Source organism: Staurois parvus, unplaced genomic scaffold, assembly GCF_062004578.1.
Source record: "Staurois parvus isolate SC_StPar_1 unplaced genomic scaffold, SC_StPar_1.0 ptg001488l, whole genome shotgun sequence".
NCBI classification, from domain to species: Eukaryota; Metazoa; Chordata; class Amphibia; order Anura; family Ranidae; genus Staurois; species Staurois parvus.
In genome coordinates this window covers 33,735-57,073 of record NW_028319284.1, presented here as the reverse complement: position 1 = coordinate 57,073, position 23,339 = coordinate 33,735, and positions in this window count along the sequence as shown.

Sequence of the window (23,339 nt, the reverse complement as noted above, 5' to 3'; positions counted from 1 at the left end):
TCAAGGGTTTTTTTGTTTTGAAAAGCTTGAGAAAGGCTGTTCTAGGCCTTGCACTGGGATATAAGAATTGCCACATTGATGGCTTTCCTAAATACTACCCTCTTTGGGGCAATGGCCTTTGAATGGCTTCTGAAGGTTACAGAAGCTCCTTTCGATTGTCCTGGACTTGTTCTTGTGCCAAAAAAATGTTCCTTCACTCGCTTAATTTTTTTTAGACAAAGGAAAAAATAGGAAATGCAAAAAGTGAAAAATAAAACCGTTTAAGCAGCAGAACACAATAACATAAGGGAAAAAATATACAAACACTTAAAAGAATTAAAATAAATGGCCCCAAATATCAATAACAAAATACCCTCTAATTTTTCTAAGCATCTAAATGAAGTTTCATATACATATCAACGACAAGATTGGTAATTTTGCAGCAAAATCGGTTTTGCCAGAATCATGGATCCATTCTGCTTTGAAAACCTACCTACCTATAAAATAAAACCCTGGATACATGTAGGAAATAGCTACAGTGGTGAAAATAATTATACAGGATTTATATAACGCCAATAGATTTCTCAGCGCTTTACAATATAACGGGAGACAATACAGCAACAATACAGTTCAATACAAGAGGGTTAGGGGGTCCTGCTCCTTGGGGCTTACAATCGAAGCTATTTGATCCCCTGCAAATTTTGTAAGTTTGCCCACTTACAAAGAAATGAAGGGTCTATAATTTTTATCATAGGTGTATTTTAAATGATAGAGACAGAATATCAACCAACAATCCACAAAAAACACATGATATAAATGTTATAACTTGAGTTGCAGTTCAGTGAGTAAAATAAGTATTTGATCCCCTACCAACCAACAATAATTCTGGCTCCCACAGACTGGCTATGTGCTCATGTGGTACACAAATTAGTCCTGTCAATTTAAGAAGGTACTCCTAACGACAACTCATTATGTGTATAAAATACACTTGTCCACAGATTCTTTCTTCTACTCAAACCTCACCGCCATAGGCAAGACCAAAGAGCTATCAAAGGATGTCAGGGACAAGATTGTAGATCTGCACAAGGCTGGAATGGGCTACAAGGCCATCAGCAAGAAGCTTGGTGAGAAGGAGACAACTGTTGGAGCGATTATTCAGAATGGAAGAAATACAAAATAACCATCAATTGCCCTTAGTCTGGAACTCTATGCAAGATTTCGCCTCATGGGGTATGATCATGAGAAAAGTGAGGGATCAGCCCAGAACTACACGGGAGGAGCTTGGGAATGATCTCAAGGAAGTTGGGACCACAGTCACCAAAGAAACCACTGGTAACACAATACGCCGCCATAGATTGAAATCCTGCAGTGCCCACAAGGTCCCCCAAGAAGAAGGCACATGTACAGACCCGTCTAAAGTTTGTCAATGAACATTTAAATGATTCAGAGAACTGGCAGCAAGTGCTGGTTAGATGAGACCAAAACTGAGCTCTTTGGCATTAACTCAACTTGCCGTGTTTGGGGGAAGAACAATGCTGACTATGACCCTAAGAACATCATCCCTACAGTCAAGCAGAGGTGGAAACATTATGCTTTGGGGCTGTTTCTCTTCTAACGTTACAGGCTGTCTTTGCCACATTGAGGAGCCAATGGACGGGGCCATGTATTGTAAAATATTGGATGAGAACCTTCCTCCCTCAGCCGAAACACTGAAGATGGGTCCTCTAGCATGACAATGACCCAAAACATTCCACCAAGGCAACAAAGGTGTGGCTCAAGAAGAAGCACGTTAAGGTCATGGAGTTGCCTAGCCAGTCTCCAGACCTTAATCCTACAGAAAATTTGAGATCTGTTAAAAAGAGTGGACCAAAATTCCTCCTGAGATGTGTGCAAACCTGGAAACCAACTACAGGAAATGTCTTACTTCTGAGCTTGCCAACAAGGGTTTCTCCACTAAGTACAAAATTATGTTTTGCTTGGGGATCAAATACTTATTTTACAAATTCTGCAGAGCATCAAAGAATATTTTTCCCCACTGTAATTTTATGAAGATCATACTGAATTAGGTACTGTTCTCTTAAAACAATTTCATCTTGAGATCTTGCATGCTATTAGGCTGAATAACTCAACATTTACATATGTTTTTCTCATTAAGTTATTTCAATTAAATCTTAGCACCTGAGTTCCCAGCTCCACCCACTTGCAAGGGCCATTACAAGGGCTATCATTTGCCATAAGGTACCATTGTGTATACAGAACTTGTATCATTTAGTTAGTAAGCAAGTATGATGAATAAGACTTCACAGCATTTGTAAGCAGACCTGGGAGCCTCCTAATAGCTATTCCTAGCAATAAACACACAAATAATAGGAGGTTGTGATACATATCAGGATATGTTTTGTAAGAAGTCACTACTGCAGCATAGATTTTGATTTGCATTTCAAGAACGCATATGTACAGATTATCCCTAAGGTTCACCAAAAAAAATCCTGATCTTGCCCCTGCATTGAAGGGTACATAATTTTCAGTTCAGGACCAGGCTATTTAGGGTTACCCTAGGAGGCACTTATGAGTGAATCCAACTTTGGAAGCACTCCTAGCCATATGGATATTTTTCAGATTTCTAGGTTTATAGGTTGGGCAGCAGAACACTTAGCTTGAGTTCACATATATGCGGTGCGGTATAACGCATGTGATTTGCACAGGAACCGCACCACATTCCTGTGCAAATCGAATGTTATTTGTGTGCGGTGCGATCGGAGCCATACATTTTGTATGGCTCTAATTGCAACGCATCCACACCAAAAATGTACAGGACCCTTTTTTGGGTCCACACTAGAATCGGATCGCATGGGTATTCACACCTATGTGATCCGATTCTGCACATTGCACCATGGTTTGCAGACCGCTTTCGGGGTGTTGCTAACTTAACATACACACCCGCAGTGGTTCGCATGAACGGAGTGCGATTCTGAAGCGGTGCGGAATTCGCACAGAAAACGCTACAAATTCCGCACCGCATCAGTGTGAACCCGGGCTTAAGTGAAGGGTCCCAGCATGTTGAAGGATGAACGCATGGTTTCCAGGGAGATAGTTGCACATCTATGACCACACTATGGGGGTTATTTAGTAAAACTGGAGGGTGCAAAATTGAGTGCAGCTCTGCATAAAAACAGCTTCCAGGTTTTATTGACAAAGCTTAATTGAACAAGCTGAAATTAGAAGCTGATTGGCTACCATGCCCAGCTGCACCAGATTCTAAGTGGATTAGGTTTAGTAAATCACCCCCATGTCTACCTGCAGTACCAGTCTACTGTCATACCTGGTTTATGGTAGTCCAGAGATACACATTAGCCCTTTAGTCTTCCTTCAGCGACCTCGTATAACAAACGTTAAGATTTGTCACTGCCTTTCTACCAGAAGTTTGCAGGAGGGAGGAGTTCCATTGTGATGTCAAGAGAAGCAAAAAAAATGTATACACCACAAGAAAAGGGACTTGGAACTCAACATAAAAAGAGATGGGAAACAATCGCAAGCTAAACTGTATATGTCAAAAAGGGAAGTTTGTTTGAAAAAGGACAGCAAGGAACCTTGAAGATTAACATTTTATGTCACTGTCAGTCTGGACTTCAGCAGAAGAGTTCTCAGGATCAGAAAGGTGAGTTTGTTATGTAGCACTACCCCCTTAAGAGTTGCTAGAGATTTGGGTCCCCCTATAGTCCTGCACAGCCAGGCAACACGCATTTCCTTCCAGACTTGCATTCCAGAGACAGTAAACAGTCCTTGAGCTTGTTTTTTTTTTTTATATTATTAAGGGGTAAATAACTTAGATGGGGATGAGGGGTACATGGGATGCCCGAGGAACTGTAAAACTGAGGACAACTCCCTGGAACTATGTACCAGTAGTCAGGGCCGCTGTTAGATATCACGGGGCCCCGTGCAGCCTACCTGACAGGCCCCCCCCCCCCCCCGCCAGAAAAAAAATCAAAATTATATTTACGGTAAAAATACACTGAAAACGTTATTAATATACACAATCCCAAGAAAATTCTAAAATCTAAATGATAAAACAGTACTGAGTTAATAAATAAAGCTGTGTGTGTAATTGAGGTATTGGGGTTCATTCACATGGGTGCTGTGGCCTGTAGAGTGTGAATCAGTGGTTTGTTTATGTGGCTGGAGCCACTTGGAGCCGTTTGCAGGCAACCTATGTTACACTATGGAAATGCTGCAGGTCCTAATTTGACAGGCATGCGGGTTCAGGTGTACAGCCCTGAACACAGACAGTGAGCATTCAGGGCCACTTCCCCATGCCTGCACACCTGTCAGATGAAAACCTGTGTTCATACAGCTGCTGTGTCCCCATAGCATAACAGGTGGCATTGCGTTTCTTTGCTGTGCAGGAAAATTTCTGCACTACAAATGATGTGAACAAGTCCTAAGGGCTGGTTCACACTATAGAAACACAGTCTAGATGTGTTCCAGATGCGTTTTTGCATGTGCATTTTTGAAGCATTTTTAGCGCATTCCGGTGCGTTTTTGATGCATTCAGTTTCATTTTTTTCCTGTCTTTCTCTTCAATTCAATTAGGGACATGTGCATTTCAGTGCCTTTTTGTTTGTTCTGGATTGTTTTTGGTGTTTTTCCTAGTTTCTATGGAAGTTTAAACCATATTAGAGTTCTATTTTTGTATATTAAGTAAATAAATTTGAGGAATTAGTTGTAAGCACTGAATCTTCATTTTAATGTACTGTATGAGTTTCCTCATTTGCTTTCAGAATATTTCCCTCTGGTCTAATGTATTCTGCTTCTTTTAACCAGAAGAATGATGTAGGTATCACAATAGTTATTACATTGGTGCCATCAAATCTCTCCTGGGCACAGACTATAAAAGCACCTAAGTACAGAGAAATCTTTTCTACAGTAGAATTAACTGAACATTCTGAGGACCTTTTCACACTGCATTGCTCATTCTTAAGGTGGCCATAGATGACCCATTTTTTTCAATCAGCCAGCAGACTGATTGAAAAACAATGAATGGCTTACTCCATCCACAAAAGATGTTTTTAATTTTTTTATTGGATATGTTTTATAACAGAAAGTAGAAAATAGGGTTTTTTTTCAAAATTATTGATCTTTTTCAGTTATATAATAAAATATAAAAAACCCAGTGGTTATCAAAAACTAGCAAAAGAAAGCTCTATATGTGTGTAAAAAGTATATACATTTAATTTGGGTACAGTGTTGAATGGCAGAGCAATGTCCAGTTAAAGTAGCACAGTGATGAATAGCAAAACAATGGTCTGGTCATGAAGAGGGTAAAAACCTCTGGGGGTAAAGTGGTTAAATGCACTTTGAGTTCCTGATAGACAGAACATAAGGCCCATTTTAAGCACCTGTTGAATGACCACATGACGTGTTTTTATTGGCTTCTGTGTATCTTCCCAGTACTGCAGATCAGATGTTGGTTGGGGTTATAATGTTGCTTTCTCCTAATTTTTTTGCTGTGTGATTTTTAAATAATAAGATGTTTGTACTCATTATAAAATCTATTTTTTGGAGTCCGTTGAGAGACACGGGAAGATTTCACCTTCAGTTTATACTGCTGCCTACAGGAGGATTAGACACTGGCAAACCAAAAAATTGTTTCGACCCAAGATAATTTCTACTACTGGCATGCTTCAGTTTTGTGACCTGTGTTCCCCAGGGATCTTCAAGAATAGCTTTTAATGTAAGCACAAAAATCTTATTTTTTTTCTTGTCCATGGAAGGTCACCTTTGGGATGCCCAAGAGCAGTCCAACTGAGAGGTGGGCAACAGCAAACAACTGCTAACAGGTCCAACGTGAATAATAAAATACTGGAGACTGTCTATTGCTCGAGAAAACCATTTATCTGAAGGACCATACAATTGAAGTTGGCACCAGATGACGCCACAACACCCATCTGGTAACAGAACAGTAACAAAGACTAGGTGGTAAATCAAATATAGGGAACCGAAGCTGGATGTCAAAAGAGCAGAATACATAGTGAAAAATGTCCTCACTTGGAAAAAAAGGACATTTCTTCAAAACAGTATAAGCTTGAAGTTGGCCTAACAGATCCATCTGCAAGGATGAAAATAAAATGAATTCCCTACAGGGAACATCAGCAAGGGCATCTGAGAATCAATACAGAAAGGAAGAGACTTACAGCCTAAACCTGGGCCAGCAAGAAGAAGGAGCTCCACTCAAGCAGACCATACACAATCAAAACCCGAAAGCTTTGTGGAGTGAAAAACATAATTAGCTCATAGGATTATGCCATCACTTGTTTAGTTTTTCTAATAAAAATCCATCATGTTGAATCAGGCATTTTCTGGCACACTAATGCTGTGAAAAACAAACAATTCAAAATTTTCGTTCAGTTTTCGCATTGTCTGTGGCCTGCTTTAGAGACTTGGGGCTGGACAGAAGGAAAGCAATGTCCTGGTAAAGGGAAGATCAGTCAGAGCCACACTAAAATAGAAGTAGGTCCTAGGGTCTCATTGCACATGAACCTAAAATAGGTACAGGATTCCCTGCATGGAATGGCTGTCAGGGCAGACATTAAGCCCACTGAGGAGATGACCAAGGAAGACCTCTGCAAAGTGAACTTAGTGCAGAACTTGGTGAGATCCCATGGAGTCCCCCTTGGTGAGATCCCATGGAGTCCCCCTTGGTGAGATCCCATGGAGTACCCCTTGGTATGATCCCATGAAGTCCCCCTTGGTATGATCCCATGGAGTCCCCCTTTCCAAACAAGGTAAAGAACATGGGAACACTCCATACAAGTGTTAGGCAAGAAGTAGAAGGCTCATCTCTTTCCCAAACATTAGCGAAGAAGAATTCAGACTTAATAGAACTGAGGGCAAAGCTCAATCAGCTCTGCTTGTTCATTCATAATAGTGAAGGACCATTTAGAGTTGTGTATCTGTGTAAAGTATCTGCTCTGTGTTTGCATAAGCATCACCAGATACATTACACATCATCACAGACTGTGTGCTGTTTTTCATGGTCTCCAGAGCAGCTCCTGCTGCCAGATACCAGAGCTGTCAATCACAAATCCTTTCTAACAACATTATCTGATGGGATGGGGGAATGTCCAACCATGCTGCTTAGAAATGAAGAGACGGATTTGAACAGGACCAAATACTATATTGCACTTAGACTAAGCAGCTAAACTAAATATGTATAGTAATAGATCTTCTTTAAGCTGTATATTCTGTATAGCACCTACCTGTCAGTGGCATCTTTTCCTCATCTGTGTGTACCTGTTTTGCAGCAGGTCACTTTACTGCCTAGGCTGTAAATGTGGAGGCCACATATTGTCAGTTCCTCCCAACTGTTTGCTCCTTGCTACTCATGTGCTAGTCATGCAACATTGAACAATATAACATATAACGATCATTTTGATGTTTCTAGCATATTGAATGTACAAATTAAGATACTTAATCGGTAAAAATACTTTTCAATGAATTTGACCAAATCAGTCGGTCCTGGCAGAAATAGCCAAACTCTGATTTTTTTGTTTTTGAGCAAATGATCATTTGAAGTAATCAAATACATAATCAATAATTTATTTCCTGTTATGTGCATGATCAAAATTAGAGAGAAGGGATGGCATGGAGTCTGGTGGCTACAGGGTGCAGCCAATAAATACAATTTGATGGATTTGCTACATCTTCCTTAGGACATGTATAATTAACTAATTAATTCAGCTTGTGGCCTGGATATGCTTTTTCATCACTTTGGCAGATCCTCTTTAGACAAATCCAGAAGTAAATAAAGCCATATAATTAATTGTTTTCTGTTGGATCCACATTATAATCATTATTTTATAGCATTATCCCGTTGATTGAGCCATCTTACTTGAGATATCTAGCCCAGCATCTGCTGTTTGATTAGGTGATGAGCAATTACTGCATTCAGTCCTTTGATTTAGCAAATATAATCCAAATTTCAATTATGGCATGTTAATAATACATTGTGAGGTAAGTATTTTGTTAAGTAATGCACACTAAACAAAAAGTAGGAACAGGCTTATGATAAAGAATACAGGGAAATTTCAAGTTTGTGGCTCTTTCTTGAGAACTGGGACACATTTCTTGTTGCAGTCCAGAGGTAGTGTTGTTAACTGTCATGCTACAGGCAAGAGTAAGTAGGCCCAAATCATATTTTCATAAACAGTTTGAAAATCAAAGTACATGTCTACCATTGTTTTAACATTACAATGTCCAAGGAAGGTCAAATGTTTACTGTGTGTGCAGGGGCGGACTGACCATTTGGAAACTCGGGCACTGCCCGAGGGCCCGGGGTCAGTAGGGGGCTCCATGAGATGCCCCTGGTACCTTTTTCATAGGCTTTTTTGAGTTTGGGAAAGGACACAGGGGCCCCATGATCCCCTATTGCCTGGGGGCCCCAGGAGTTGTCAGTCCGCCCCTGTGTGTGTGCCTTCACAATGGGGACAATTCGCTACAAAGTGTGTTCCCACTGGACACCAGACTATGCGGCTGCATTTCAGTTAGCACAATCTAGAGCACACTTTCTCAACTACAGTAGAGTTTTTCCTGAGATTACTAGAGGTTCCTTGAGCGGGTAACAATGGGGAATTGATCTCCATCCTACACTGACCACCAATGCAAGCGGCAATGTAACCACCAATGTAGGGAGCCTTTTCTATGCTGTGATCACTAATATATAGGAATACCACATTTTTTTAATTTCAAGATTATTACTGAAAATGATTTTGTTGTATAGAGCAGGAAGGTGGTAAAAAAAATAATAGGAGTATCTGTCCCAGGTGTCAAATATGCTAAGTAGGCCACATTTGTTAATCTTTAATTAAAACTTTTTACAACTTATGGATCATGTTAAAGTACCATGTGCCATAGGTTTTCAGGTAGAGGTTTCCAAAAACCTGAAAGTTATTTCACAGGTTCCTTCGAGGTTAAAAGGTTGATAAAGGCTGGTCTAGGGGGAAATGTTCTCACCTAGCCTCTGAGACAAGCCTCTGAGTGCATTCAATTTTCAGAATTCTGAAAAGGATGACCCATGTGACTTGGATTCCTTCCAGTGCTTGTCCGCTCCTCTCCTGCTTCCTCCTCCTCCCAATATAAGTACTCCATGCAGGGTGTGACTGACAGCTCTTGTTTCCTCCTCTTCTGATCCCTTCTCTTCATTGCTGCAACAGAATTCTGCATGAGGTGCTTGTTCTTTCTCATCCTGCACCTGTGGGCAGCGGAAAATGCTCACAACATCATTTGGCACCACCCCAAGTGCTGTCCACAGCGCTATGTACTTGCCAGCAGGAAAGGGATTCCTGAACTGACTCTTTAGGTGAGCTGTGCACATTGGTGACAGGGGTTGCACAGATAAAAGTGGGTGCAGAGGTAGTAGGGAGTGCAGAAATGTGAAGGGTTGCAATGCAGATGTTGAAGTAGCTGCAATAGTAGATGAGCGTGCAATGGTTGAACAGAATGCAGAGGTGGAAGTGGTTGCAGTGGCAGAAAGGGGTACAGAAGTGGACGTTGTTGCAATGGTGGAAAAGGGTGCAGGGGTGGAACAGAATGAAATGTTAAAAGGGGCAGAAAAGGTGGAAAAGGGTGCAAAGTTGGAAGTGATTGCAATAGTTGAATGGGTTACATTGGTGAAAGAGTGTGCAATGGTGGCAGGGTTGCGGGGTGGAAAGGGTTGCAAAGGTTGACTGATGGAAGGGGGTGAAGAGATGGAAGGGAAAGGGGCTACAGTTGTGGAAAGGGATTGCAGTAGTACAAGGAGGATGGAGCAGGGAATGCAGATGCTAGAAGGGGTTAGAACTAGGTAATGCAATGATGAAAGAGGGTGTAGAGGTGGAAATTGTTGCAATGCTAAGAGTGGGTGCAGAGGTGGTTGCAATAGTAGAACGGGGTTCAGAAGTGGAAATGATTGCAATAGTGGAAGATAGTGCAGAGGTGGAGGTGGTTGGGGCTGCAGTTGTGGAAGGGTGAGCAGAAGTGGACAAGGGGGTTCAGGGATAAGAGGTGAATGAAGGGGTACAGAGGTTAGTAGTAGAATGAAGGGGTACAATAGGTTAGTCAGGGTGTGCTGTGGTTAACAAGGGGTTCATAGGTGATGAGGTAGTGCAAAGGTAAGACAGGGGTTCACAGGTGAGCAGTGGACAAGGGATGCAGAGAAGAGTGGTGGACTGCGGCTATGGGGGTTGTGCATGATTTCTGTGTGATTGAGAAGTGAGGATTTTTGCTTCAGGAGAGAATGTTCTTTGGGAAGGAGGGATATTTTTTTTTTTTCGGTGAGGGATTTTACTGGGGAAGACTTTTGTTGGTGGTAAGACTGCTGCACAGAGAAACAAACCTAACAAAAAAAAAACAACAGAACTCCAGCGGACCTTTAAGGCACCCAAACAACCAATTAAAATACTACACTTTATTGCTACATCAATGTTAAAAATAAACAGTTTAAAATTATAAAGCACATTCCTTTATACCATAAATTAAATTGTCTTGAACCTATCTGAAGGGTATGTTGCACTCCCAGCCTCATGAATTGTACAAACATACTGTATATCAAATATCAAAAAACATCATTTGTCAGTTCAGCTGGGGGTGGGATCATTCCCAAACTCTAGGTGTTTCGCAGAATCGGGTTCAGCTTCTTCAGGGGATTTATAGAGCTCTGTGGCCTAAATTCAGATCAAACAATGTTAGAAAATATATATAACAGTGATATACTATAACAGATTTAAGAAATAATCCATATTAAATGCACAAGGGGTCCCAATATGAGTTACATACATGGAATGTATCGAGCGTGCTGAAAAAGAGTTATGGTCTGAAGGCCACATGTTGCACTGTGCAAAAAAATTCATGTCCCTAGGCAGGTGCATTGGCAAAGCTTCACACAAGCACACCAAGCATTCTTTGCTGTGCACTGCTAAAATACATGGGCTTAACGCATAGAAACTCGTGTGTTACCACAATGCTATGTTGTGGTGTGAATGGTCCTTATAACATTGCCCCCACTGTTCTTATACTTGCTGCTTACATTTTGAGGTTAAAAATGATGTATTCTGTAGCTCAACATAGCTGTGCCACATTATTCTTGTAACTTAGGTGTTCAATTTTTTTTTTTTACATCTGTTTGTTAAGGGCACCCTATAAAAAATGTTCTAAGAGAAGTATGGTATAAAAACAACTTTGGCAACACTTCTTTTTAAAAGTTCAGGGGTGCAAAAAAGTGCAATTCTACCCTAAAGAAGGTCATGTTTTTGAGCTTCACTTGACAAGCAAAGACAACACTCAGGGGGCCCATTGAGAAAAATGGGATTCTTCACCTTGAATGTTGTCACACTTAGGGAATGGTGCCCCAAAACACTCAGATGTGAAAGGGGGTTCAGGGTGTACCATAAAACATAGCCCCACCCTCAAACTACCCCACCCCATCCCCCCCACTTATCGGAATAGAAGGGTTCTTTACCTCCCAGCATTCAGTGTTCTTCTGAATTCTGCATGGATCTGTCTGCCAAGATGCATCAGCCACCCTAGGGGTGTGGACATTTTAAAAAAAACTACTTGTCCAGGGACTAAATTGTTGCCCCAATCTACTTGTCCCTCATGACAATCTACTTGTCCAGATAAAAAAATTTTTTTTACCAAAACTGTATTTAAATCAGAGGTGATATTAGAAATGTCTGGGGCTTTTAAAAACACTTAAATGTTTAATATTTTTAACATTGCGCTGTTTATCTCCTCTTCCCCTCCCTTCCTGTCTCCAGCACTGCACCCAGGACTAGCAGGGAGGGGAGAGACCTTGCAGTGTACTGAGCACCGATGGGCTCCTCATCAGGAAAGGGGAATGTCCGCCTTATTCTTTATCCCTTTCGCTGCCAGAGCCGTTTTTGCATTTTTTTGCACAAGTTTAAAAAATAATTTTAGGCCTGAAGATTACATAAAACCCCCAAACATTATATATTTTCTGAAAGCAGAGACCCTAGAGAATAAAATAGTGGTAGTTCCAATTTTTTATGTTGCATGATATTGCAGTAAGAAATACAAGAAAGTTAAGTTTATGGCACAAAAAAGCAATAAATTACCTTTTTTTTGTGAAATATAAAAGATGAGGTTGCAGTGAATAAATAGATATCCAACTTGTCAAACCTTAAATTTGTGAACTGGCGACGATCTTCAGTATACTATATTTTCTATAGGTCGATACTTTTAAAGCTCCTTATAGGTCACCAGTTTAGCGTTATTTCAACCCAGAAATTAGGTTCCAGTCTCCAATATAGTCAGAGTTTACTTCAAGGCTCCACCCAACTTGTTCTTTTTGGCGCATATAGAAATTTAGGCTATACCATATACTTCCTTTGAAGTGCTGCCTCCCCATTGCCCTTCATATACTTTAGCATCTTGTTTCTCTATGTAGTAAGTTGACTGCAAAGCTGGTAATGTGCCAGCTGCAGTTGACTGCAAAGCTCTCCCACAGACAATGCCTAGAACAGTGGATGCAGGTGGGTTATGTGACTGCTCTATGGAATTAAGCCCCATTCTCATCCCTGCACATTACACAGATAAGCCAGAGATTTTGTCACATGACTTCATGAGAAAACAAGGAAAATAGGTATTTAGAATGTGATTTATGCTCAAATGTATGAAGACCAATGGGAGGCAATGGGGAAGCAGCAGGTGTTGTATGGTATAGCCTAAACGTGTACTGTAAATAAACCGCCACCTTCCATTTTGCCCCAAACATGTACAGGCACCATATTTATCTATATGTTTTACCACAAGGATCCAATTTCCTTTTAGCTTTCAGATAACTGCCCTGTCATAGGAGGTTAGAAATCAGGAAACAATTCAGCTGTTGAAAAAGAACATTAATTACCAAAAAGCTTTCAGATAACTGCTCTGTAACAGGAGGTTAGAAATCAGAAAACAATTCAGCTGTTGAAAAAGAACATTAATTACCAAAAAGATTTTTCTTTCCTATTTCAAGGTATGGCAGGAGTCACAAATGCACCCTGACAAGTGTAGGAAAGCCAATGATGAGCCAAAGACATACTGTAGGTAAGGCTGGCAACACAATATACATTTTTTGTTCAGCCAGGGGGTTGAACAAAATAAAAAAGTGCCAATATCCCCATCCACACATTTGAGGTAGATGGGGGGAATCACTTCCACTGTGCTTTTGTGTTCTGCCGGCAGGGAGCCTTCCCCGACATTCGAATACAATGATCAGTGTTGTTGGCTATAGCCAGCCGCATTAATTGTTGGGGAAAAACCCAACAGGCTGGTTGTACACAAGATGATTGACTTGCATACAACCAGCTAGCCCATACATGGTTCAAAATTTGCCTAGTCCCTGACTAATTTCAATCCTTGTATCACCAGCTTAAGGGGTGAGAGTGGTAAAGTGTGAGGATTGATAATGCTAAAGTCTGTCCTACTGTGATCAATGTATAAATATTATGTGACAGTCTCTGCATGTGGGGGCTTTAATGTAGGCAAGTCTGTACAATATTGAATAGGGGATTTATTTTCCAACATCCCTGAAGAAAGATAATCTAAAGCTTTATTTATTTTTTACTTTATTAATTTACTCATTCACTGTAAGGAATAGAGATTGCCATTTAAAAAAGACTAGATCATCAAAAATGTCCTTGGAGCATGTGACTTGCTTTATGTGACAATGGTACTTGGTGATTGGCCCAGTGTTGTCACATGGGTGATGGTAACATGAACCCGTTGCTTTGCTCTGCACAGGTTCACTTTCAGCCAGTTTGTTACAGTACTTGTAGGACCCTGCTGGTTTTTCCAGGATTCCTCACAGGACCTCTTGCCGGGTCTTCCAGGATCCCTCTTGATAAGTCCAAGAATCCTATGAACACTAGCTCCAGGGTTACCAGTAAAGATGCAGAGCATGTCCTCTGACCAAAAGAGTATTTAAGCTCCAGCCCTTGGAATGGCTAGTTCTGTGGCTTATCACCAGCTACCTTAGAGCTAAAAGTGCTAAAATACCTGCCAGTTGCCTGTTTGTTGCTGAACTTTTTTTTTCCGTACTTACCAAACTAATATGCCAAATCGCTTCCAATGTCATATTTGTAATGAACCTTCTACCTTTGTGGAAAAGCCCGCTTATTCTTATTGTACCCCCTCCCCAAAACACTTTCGGGGAAATGGATAATTTACTTACCTTTCTCTGTCTTCCTCCTGCAGCGCTTGCTTAAGTGTGACCTCATCCTGCTTCCAGTCAAGAAGATGACCCTGCACCGTGCTGTGCTCAACATTCCCCAAGTTCTTGTCGACAGGAGGATGATGTCATCCCCTGCACTGTGGAAGTTAGGGAAAGGTGAGATCTCTAGCTCCCTCCAGAGGTACTTTTATGCAATGGGTAGGGGAGGGGGCAACTTGAATAAGTGGTCATTGCCACTGAGGTAGAAGGTTCACTATATCAGACCAGGGAGCAAGTAAAGAAGTTCATAGTTGAGGATAACATACACTTTAACATGAACTCTCTGATAATCACTAATTCAAACCAGGGGCGGACTGACCATTTGGAAACTCGGGCACTGCCCAAGGGCCCGAGGTCAGTAGGGGGCCCCATGAGATGCCCCTTGTACCTTTTTCATAGGCTTTTTTGAGTTTGGGCAAGGACACAGGGGCCCCATGATCCCCTATTGCCCGGGGGCCCCATGAGTTGTCATTCCGCCCCTGATCCAAACCCTTTTCCACAGGTTGGGTTTTGATGACTGCTCCAATGAAGTTGCTCTGTATGCCGGTTTCCAGACTGACCCTCTCATCAGTACAGGAGCAGCATCCACATGATCCAGATGGAACATGTCTGAGATACCTGGCCATATTCCAGGGCTGATGATCAGAGGACTGGGACATTGGCTGTCATGGGTCCATGGGTTAATGTGAGTGTTACTTGGGGAGTTAAGATCTCTTTTTTTAAAAAAGTGAAACATTACTGTGGAAAGTGGAGCTCTGTTTTTGTTATGTGGCTAGAGCAGGAGCGGACTGACCATTCGAGCACTCAGGTCAGAAGGGGGCCCTGTAAAATGCCCCTGGTACCTTTTTATAGGCTTTTTTGGGTGTGTTTTGAGTGTGGGCAAGGACACAGGGGCCCCATGATTCCCAATTGCCCGGGGGGCCCCATGAGTTGTCAGTCCGCCCCTGGGCTAGAGTTGCCATTTTTCCTATGTTATATTGGAAATCACACAACTAAACCAGCACTGACCAACACAGACACCCTTTTCTTCCAGTGTTCTAAATTGGACACCTTGAGAATTACATTTACAACTGTAATGAATGGGTTAATGCTAACGTGTTAGTGCTGTCTCCATCAAAGCTGATATAAAAGATACAAAATAATGCAGCAAGGTGTGAATAAATCAATAATTGCATTTTATGATGCAATTTAATGTAGGTACTTGCATTTGATTTAGTATCGGCTTCTTGTAATCCTCTATACAAAAACACTAGAAGAGGGACCATCAGGGCTGGGACCCAGCAAGGTGTGCTGCATGAAAATGTGTTGGAAAGGAGCATGGTGACAGGTAAACTCCCAGGGTGTTGCTAAATGAGGCCAAGTTATTACTGTTCACCTTCACCATCACAGTGGTGAGCTCTCAAACTCTGAGCTCAGAGATACTGCATCAGGGGGGAGAGCGCAGGTGAAGGGGGTGTGAATTGGAGAAAGAGCTCACTTCTGTGAAAGTGAAGGTGAACAGTAATAGCTGTTAGGGAAACACAGGCTTCAGGTATAGAGTAAACAAGACAAATTATTAAAGACTAAACAACACAAACGCAGTGCAAGGTAAACATAACACAGTGCAAACAACCCAACCTCCAACAGATAACTATATATACAAATCAAACGTAGTCGGGCAGGCCGGGTCGGTAGCAAACGGGCAAACAGGGTACCAGGAGCGAGCGGAAGAGTGGTCAGGAATAGCCGAGGTCAGGACAGGCGGAGTTTGTTCAGAGTCAGGGTCAAAGCAGAATCAGGATCAGGCAGGAAGCAGACAGGGTACAGGGGCTCATGGGAAACATACACCAAGGCCCTGACTGCAGGCCTGGCCACTCCTTAAATGCACCTCCTGCAATCAGCCTCAGGTGATGACTTGATTGCAGGAGTGAGCTTCTGGCTGCTGAGAGCACCCGCTGGCCAGCCCTGGTACTGCAGCCCACACAGCAGGTGAGTCCCACCACCAGTGGTGAGTCCATTCCTGACAGCCATGCTTAGCAACATCCTGGACAGCTTCAGGTCAGGCTTCTTAAGGTATGTAAATGGCCTATCCCTATAGCAAGGGCATTATGCAGTTTTGGTCAAAGCTGCTTTTTCTTATCTGCAGACATCCCTTATCTGTATAGGCTTTTTTTTTATAAAGGTGAACTGTTCCTTTAAATATGAGCTGCATCTTCTTCTTCTTCAAAATTTAGAAAATTTGTACAAGTTTATGCTCGCACAACTCTTTAATTCCCTCCAATATTTACACAATTTTTAACCCATTTTTTTATGAAATCCAATTTAAAAAACATTTATAAATAGATCCCATAGTGTCAATACAGTAAAAATATTGATTATTTGAAATTATATTAGGTGATTTTGCGATATTTGAGGTTTTTCAAAAAATGTGATGCCTGTCAGTTTTCCAGGTTTTGTTAGTAAAAAAAGTTATTTGGTAATTGTAGTGATTTATTGTTTTTTCATGTTATGCTGTGCTGTTTTTGAGGTTTTTATTTCTTTTGTTTGTTCTTTAGTTATGTTCATGGGGCCTTTCATTAGTGAAGGGTGCTCAAAGTGGAGTCTACACTTGTAATTGACCATTTGCTCTTGAAGCTGCTTTTTTGTTTGCAGCATATTACTGCATTATTGAAATTAAAAAAAAAAAGAATAAGTGCAAGAACAGTGTACAAGTAAACTACCACCCAATAAATCACTTACTTTTCACTGCGCTTCAATACCCCCATAGAAAAAATAAAAGTCAGGCATACATTAGTTCTTTATCCCCCTGAATAAAATGGTTTTGCTGCTGGCCAATGTACACTGTTGTAACCTGTGCAGTATCTTAACCCCTTGACGCCGACGTCACACAAATATGCGATCTCACGGAACTGAGCTTTTTTCTGTGGGGCTGCATATTTGCGTACCTGTCTTTGTGCTGGGAGCATGCTGCACTGCGCGCTCCCAGCACAAAGACCACGGTGTCACTGAGAGCACCGGGTCCCGTTCTAATGATCGGGACCCGGGACTCCCGTTTCCGGGTCACAAGATCGCTGTGATAGCCTCTAATTGGCTATCACAGTGATCAGTCACTGTGCAGTCCGGCCTCCTTGTTTTTTCTCTCTATGAATGGAGAAGAGAGATACATTGTATCTCTCTAACTCCTGGCATAGAGAGAAAAAAAGTTTGTAAAAAAAAAAAAAAAAGATAAATAAATATTCAAAAATAAAATAAAAAATAAAGAAAAAATACCTAGATCAAGGTTTGATCTAGTTCAGTGCCAGGGTTATTGTATGAGTCAAGGTCAGGGCCAAAGTTCAAGGTCAAAAGTCAGGATTTAAAAAAAAATTGGTATCAGTGTTTTTTAGGTAGAAAAAAAAAGACAAAAACAAAATGCGCACTATTGTTTCTGGGCTGTACTACGGGTACAAACAACAAATAACATACACATATATGGTATCGCTGCGATCGTCAAGAGCTGGAAAATTTATTTTGGGTTGTTTTTTGGTGGTAGGTTATGGTAGTAACAGGAAACACACAGCTAAATAAAAAAAAAAGATTTTTTTTTTTACTATTTTGGGCCAGTTTTCCTTTGATAACAAAAAAAAAATCAGGAGATATCCATTACCATTTACCACCAAATGAAAGCCCAATTTGTCCTGAAAAAAACGCGGTATAATTCACCTGGATGTACAAAGTAGTTGTGATGATATGTACGGTTGTACTAGCTCATGTCAATGTTGCAAAATTGTGCTTAGGCATTTAGATTTTTTTACCCTTAAGCGAGAAGGGGTTAAAACAGTTGTAAAGGTTTGCTTTTTTTTATTAACATACATGTTAGAGTTACCTGCTGTGTGCAGTGGATTTGCATAGCACAGCCCTGCACCTCCCTTTCTGGGGTCCCCCACTAGCACTGTAGGCTCCTCCTCCCTTCTGAGTGCCCCCATAGGAAACTGCTTCCTATGAGGGCACAAATGCGTGCTCGATCCGAAACTTGGCTGTGCATGTTTATTGAACAGTGCAAAGCACACTCGTCCCCACCCACCCACTTCTGCATCTTAGATCTTTGGTGAGAGAGAGCAGCACTGCTCTTATTGTACACAGTCCTGGTTCGAAGTCTGGCTCAGGTAAGTATCAAAGATAGAAAAAACCTTGAAACGTTACAACCACTTTAATACTTATAATAATGCCCCAGTCTTTGTCTTTGGGTCTAGCCTTGCTATTTCTAATATTCCTGCTACTTGTCAATTTTACACTTCTGTGGCATCTGCTGTACATAATTCTTGTTATAGAAAGCATGCCTGTGCTTTTTTTTAGTACATTTTGGCCGATTTGCACTCCATTAAAAATATTCTGCTGCTGGCCAATTTTAATCTGATCATCTGCAGTCTCTTATTTCCTTATGAAACTTGATGGAACATTGTCCTGTCGTTGGCCAATTTCTATCAGCTAGAACAGGGACAGCCACAGAGAACTACTGGCCAATTCTATCTCCAAGTGGGCCTTATTGCCATTTGATGTAAAAGCATGTATCACTGTAAAGCTACTTAAAGTTTTTTTTTTAACTTAAAGGTAAACTTCAGGAATTTAGTCACTTTTTAAAATGTGCTAGCTTATATGGGATAAGGCCAACAAAGTGCATGACACTTCACAGACTTTCCTTTAATTCTGGTGCTCCAATGCTGCACCTTCAGTTCCTGCAGATTCAGATTCATATGCAGCCTCTCTGTCAACCCCTCCGCTCTGCTGGAGCGCTATGTATTATGTGAACCCATTCAGAAAATACAAAGCCTTCTGTGAATGGACATGAGAGCAGAGGGATAGGCAGAGAGCTATATGAGAAAGCAGGATTACTCCTGGATCTGTTAGACCCCTGATGCATTCTGTTCTTGCAGTGCCTGTAGATGGAGGGGAATTGAATTGAATTGAAGCTTGCCAAGCTGCTGCCTCTGGGATTCTGAGGCCCTGAGCCCAAAACTGATCAGAGCTAAGCGCTTCCAGGTTTCAATCTAAGCGGAAGAGATTAGCCAGCACTCTTTCTATCTGGAACTTACCTGCAGGGATCCCAGGCACACAAAAAAGCTTCATGACTGCTGGTAGGGTATCATACTACATGTTGGTAGGAGTGGTCAGGTAGCTTTACATCTACATGTAAAGATATAAAAATCATCTGTATTTTCTGTGTTTAGCAAATCAGATTCTGTTGGCTGTAAAGCCACAAAATCACTTCTATCTGCTGGCCCATATTTACCCTGCACTTGTGTGCACTTGGGATGAGTTTTAGCAAAAGTGGAGATGTTTGGAAGTGGGGCTGTTTACATATGGCATTGGTCACAAGACAGTTAAACAGTAAAACAAATATAAAAAAAAAAAACAAATCAACTAATATGCATTTTTATAACTTTATTGAGATGTTATGCTCTTGAAACAATCTGATTAATTTGTGCTCCATCAGCTTTAAAAGAAGGTGAGATGTGTCCCATTAGAAAGAAAGAATAAAAATACTTATATCTTCTATTGGATGATTTTCCCTATAAGATATGAATAAAGTTTTAGTAAAAGTAAAACAACTTCAAAATATAAAGTTTCACCTAAGCTAAATATCTCCCCTAAAAAATGTTTGAGCCCATCCTGCCCCCAAGTGCACACAGGAATGTCATTGCACCCATTAGGGGCACCTATGTATGAAAACTAAAAATTCTGAATGAACCCTCTACACACTGCTAAACACCCTTTCTAGCAAACGTTGCATAAAAATAGGGATTTTTAGTTCACATAGATTGCAATACATGTTTAAGCTGGTCCACTGCATCACCATAACCCCTCTCTGGCCAGTCTCTTCTCTACTCAAAATGCAAAATACTTGCTTATAGAAAACTTTAGTTGATATAGTGCCAATATGGGGCAAATAGACACAAGATGTAGAAGAGCTATAGGTTGAAGTCTGGTCACTGACCTGCACTATGCAATATAAATTAAATATACCTGTGCTCAAATCCCAACAGTTATACATTTACATGCAGCGGGCAAAATAACTATTGAACAAGTCACCATTTTTCTAGGTAAATGTATTTCTAAAGGTGCTATTGACATGAAATTTTCACATGTCGATAAAAACCCATGCAATCCATGCATACAAAGAGACCAAAACAAATATGTTCAGGAGATAAGGTATGTGTAATAAAATGGAATGACAAAGGGTAGAAGTATTAAACACATGGAGAAGGGGAGAAGCACAAAGGCATGGAAAGTCAAGACACCAACTGACATCTTTCAGTAATTAGAAAGCAATCCTGTCCATTGTCAGTGCAAATGAATATCAGCTGGTTCAGTCTCAACTGATGGCCTATAAAAAGGTGTCTCATTACCAAGGTGTCACACATGAAACATCTCATGATGAGTAAAATCAATGAGCTCTCTCAAGACCTTTGCAACTTTACGGTTGCAAAACATACTAATGGCAGTGGTTACAGAAGGATTTTTAAACTTCTGAATGTTTCTGTGAGCACTGTTGGGGCCATAATCCAGAAGTAGAACATCATTTCACTATAAACCAGCCACAACCAGCTTGTGCTCACAAGATTTCTGATAGAAGAGTGAAAAGTATTTTCAAAAAGGTTGTCCAAGAGCCAAAGACCAGTTGTGGAGAGCTTCAGACAGAAAAGACATTTAAAGTTTGCTGCACAACATTTAGACAAGCCTGTGAAATACTGGGAGAATATATCTCGTCAGATGAGACCAAAATTGAACTCTTTGGATGCCATAATACACACCATGTTTGGAGGTCAAATGGCACTGCACGTCACTCCAAAAACACCATACCGACCGTGAAATTTGGAGGTGGGAACATCATGGTGTGGGGCTGTTTTTCAGCATACGGTACTGGCAAACGTCATGTCATTGAAGGAAGGGTGAATGGAAAAATGTATCAAGACATTCCTGATAAGAATCTGCTGCCATCTACCAGGATCATGAAGATGAAACGAGGGTGGACATTTCAGCAAGACATTGATCCCAAACACAAAGCCAAGGAAACTCTCATTTGGTTTCAAAGAAAAAAGATAAAACTGCTAGAATGGCCCAGTCAATCACCTGACTTGAATCCAATAGAAAATCTATGGAAAGAACTAAAGACCAGATTTCCTAGAAGAGGCCCACGGAACCTTCAAGGTATGAAGACTGTGTGGAAGAGTGGGCCAAAATCACATCTGAGGAGTGCATGTGACTAGTTTCTTCATACAAGAGGTGTCTTGAAGCTGTCATTACAAAGTAAGGATTTTGAACAAAGTATTAAACTTCAGTTAACGTGTTCAATACTTTTTCCCTGTGTCATTTCATTTTGCTACACATAACTTAATCTCTGAGAGAGAGAGATACACACACACACACACACACACACACATTAGGTGTCTAAGGAGCATGACTATATGTTACCAGTAAAAATACTAAATGAACCCTCTGCATGGTGCTATACCCCCCTTCTAGCAATCTTTGCATGAACACAGCGATTTTTAGTTCACATGCATTGCAATACATGTTTAAGCTGGCCAACTGCGTCAAAGTAATCCCTCTCTGGCCAGCCCTACTCTACTCTAACTCTAGTCTAACTCTAGTCTACTCAAACTAATTTTTTTTTTTATATATATATATGTATATGTATTTTATATATATATATTTGTTTATATTTTTATATGTTTTATAGTTTTTAATTTTATTACCATACTCCTAATCTTCTCTACTCTACCGTAGTTTACTCTAGTTTACATTAGTAGTAGTGGTAGTAGTAGTAGTTTACATTAGTGTACTCCAACTCTACTCCAGCTCTTCTCTAATTCCTTCTACTCTTCTCCTACTCTACTCCTCTCCTGCTCCTTCTCTACTCCTCCTCCACTTTACTCCTCCCTTATCCTACTTCTACTCTACTTTTCTTCCTATGCTACTCCTCTCCTGCTCCTTCTCTACTCCTCCTCCACTTTTTACATTTTTACTAGTTTACATTAGTAGTAGTAGTAGTTTACATTCGTGTACTCCAACTCTACTCCAATTCCTGCTACTCTTCTACTCTACTCCTCTCCTGCTCCTTCTCTACTCCTCCTCCACTTTACTCCTCCCTTATCCTGCTTCTACTCTACTCCTCTTCCTATGCTACTCCTCTCCTTCTCCTCCTTGTTCTCTACTGTACTGTATCTCTAGCCTGCTGCTGTACTCAATACTTACCTCCTCATATTTGGTATATGATTTGTTGCATAGTGAATATGAAAAATCAGTTGTTAGAAATTGGATGGTCCAACCAAAATGATGCCTATGTGGGTTTGGGTGGTTTTGGTGGTGGACGCTTGCGTTTCCTGGGAAATCGGGTAAATGTTTGATTTTCCAGGCATTGAATAAAATGTGGTCTTAGGAGCTTTTTATTGTACTTACACTCTGGATTACCTCCAGGAGTCAAAAGCTCAACCATATTTGCAGCTGAAAACATGACACAACTGGGATCATTTGCTGCCTGCTGCTGCACTTTTAATAATGTAATGTGTTTTAGTGGGTCTTTCAGAAGAACTCTATAGCATTCTTCAGTCTGTTTAAAGGCAGCTGATGTATAATCGATCACCAGTTGACTGTCGGCCATCACCACCCGTTTACCATTACAGGCCGTTACAAAAACATGTCCTGACAGTATGTGTAACTGAATGGTTGGTTTTAACACTGGTATTACACGTGAGCCAACCATTCTTATGCGCATGTTCTGTGTGTGTTGAAATTGATTTTTCATTATTGCAACTACAGCCTGGACAACAACAGACCTGACAGGCTGACCATTTTCAATGTCAGCCTTGTCCTGCATGCGGAGTCCCAATTGTGGGATCCAGGCTGCAGTAGGGTCAAGTTTTAAAACCTTTGTGTGTGTCTCGCTGTCTTCACATGGTGGCCTCTTTCTTTTCCTCTTTCCACGATCCTGCTGTTGTTCCAACGTAGGCGGGTCCTCTGTAGAGCGGCTTGTTGAAGCTGAAGAAGATAAATCATCTAATATATTATTGTATGCCGTGTTACTTTGCTATATATTTATATACAGTATATATACAACACATTATATATTTTCAGAAATCAGAGACCTTAGAGCAGG